The following is a 2,419-nucleotide window of genomic DNA, read 5'->3' as shown; positions in this document are numbered from 1 at the left end:
TGTGGTCTTTGATCTTCATCAGTAAGTATTTTAAGTCCCTTTTCACTTTCAGAAAGCAAGGTTGTATCATCTGCATATCGCAGGTTGTTAATGAGTCTTCCTCCAATCCTGATGCCACATTTTTCTTCATATAATCTGGATTCTTGAATTATTTGTTCAGCATACAGGTTGAATAAGTATAATGAAAGAATGCAACACAGCACACACCTTTCCTAATTTTAAACCATTTGGTGTTCCCTTGTTCTGTTCGAACAACTGCCTCTTTTTTGGTACATTTACAGTTCCCTCATGAGCACAATTAAGTGTTCTAGAATACTCATACTTTGAAATGTTGTCCATAGCTTTTCATGATCCACACTATCATAAGCCTTTGTGTACTCAGTAAAGCACAGGTTAACATCTTTCTGATATTATCTGCTTTCAGCCAAGATCCATCTTCTGTCAGCAATGATACCCCTTGTTCCTTGTTCTTCTCTAAATCTGGCTTTAACCTTTGGCAGTTTCCTGCCAATGTACTATTGCTGAAAGTCTTGAGGACTTAAAATATTTACTGATGAAGATCAAAGACTACAACCTTCTATATGGACTGTACCTCAATGTAAAGAAAATAAAAATCCTTACCAATGGACCAATAATTAACAAAAGGTCATTAGCAAGATAGGAAATGGAGAAAAGATTCATTTTATCGAAGACTTCATTTTGCTTGGATCCACAATCAACACTCATGGAAGCAGCAGACTAGAAAGCAAATGATGTATTGCATTAGGCAAATTTTCTGCACAAAACCTTTTAAAATATTCAAGCGCAAAGATATCAGTTTGAGGACTAAGGTGTGCCTTACTCAAGCCATGGGGTTTTCAGTAGCCTCATATGCATGTGAATTCATTGGACAATGAATAAGGAAAATCTTAGAAAAGTCAATGCATTTGACTTCTGGTATTGGAGAATACTGACGGTACAATGGACTGCCAGAAGAACAGACAGATCTGTATTGAAAGAAGCACCTAATAAACCAGGATAGTGAGACTTTGCCTCTCCTGCTTTGGACATTTTATTAGGAGGTACCAGTTCCTGGAGATGGACATCATTCTTGGCAAATTGGAGGGTCAGTGAAAAATAGAAAGATCCCCCAATGAGATGGGGTGGCACAGTGGTAGCAGCAATGGGTTCAAGTGTAACAATGTGAAGATAGTGCAGGACTGGACAGTGTTTTGTTCCATTGTGAGTTGGAATCAACTCGATAGCACCTAAGAACAACAACTAACATATATGTTGGGAGTTTGAACCATCCAGAAACAATACAGAAGCAAGGTCTTGCCATCTGTTTCTGTAAAATTACAGTCAATGAACCTCTATGAAGCAGTTATGCTCCGTTACACATGTGGTCAATATGAGTCGAAGTGGTTCAACAGAAGCAGGTTTGTTTATTTTTTTCCCAAGGGACCTAGGATACGCACATTGGGGGAATGAAAATTTAAGCTTTCCTATTTGAGCAACAACAGAAGACGAGAAAAACACCCAAGAAAGGAAGGGAAGGAAGAAAATATCATTTTGCCCTTGCATCTAGTGTTCATGTTTCTCTAAAATGTAATGGGGGACAGGAGAATGCATGGGATGTGCTGTGATTCCTGGCACCCTTTCCCTGACAAAATAACCTACAAATATTAGCCACGCAAATCAGTCACCTCATAGAGGAAGAAAGAATTCTCATCACCTTTGGGCCACTGGATCCAAGGGGCTCTTGCCTTCTATCTGCCTCTCGCAGTGATGTCTCCGGTGCCCAGGGGGTGCTGGTGGGAGTTCTAGCCACACAGAAACTTCACCAGGAGCCGAGAAGAACACCAGTTTGGCTAAGGGATCCTCCAGGAAAAGGGTTCCTGGAGCCATAGCCAGTGCTAGAAAGTGACAGGTAGCTAGTGATAGAGCATAAGGAACCCTGGTTAAGTTCTAGAATCCAAACTGGAAGGTTGGCGGTTTGAACCCACCCAGCTGCTCCATGGAGAAAAACCTGGCAATCTGCTTCTGTAAAGATTGTTGTTAGGTGCCATTGAGTTGGTTCTGATTCATAGCAACCCTATATAGGGTTTCCAGGGAGTGATTGATGAGTTTGAACCACTGACCTTGCAGTTCAAACCAACCTTTTGGTCGAGTGCATTCCTATAGCACCACATCAGGACCTGAAAACCATATGGGACAATTGTACTCTGTCATATGGGGTCCTTGTGAGTCAGAATTGACTCAATGGCAAGCAGCAACCATGGTGAATGTATTTGGAAAAGAATTTGGATAAAGTTTGAGCTGTTGTTGTTGTTGTTAAGTGCCGTCGAGTCGGTTCCGACCCATAGCGACCCTGTACAGGGTTTCCGAGGGTGTAAATCTTTACGGCAGTAGAAAGCCTCATCTTTCTCCCGCGGAGCGG

This window comes from Chrysochloris asiatica, unplaced genomic scaffold (assembly GCF_000296735.1).
Source record: "Chrysochloris asiatica unplaced genomic scaffold, ChrAsi1.0 scaffold00154, whole genome shotgun sequence".
NCBI classification, from domain to species: domain Eukaryota; kingdom Metazoa; phylum Chordata; class Mammalia; order Afrosoricida; family Chrysochloridae; genus Chrysochloris; species Chrysochloris asiatica.
Note: the sequence above shows the minus strand (reverse complement) of the source record.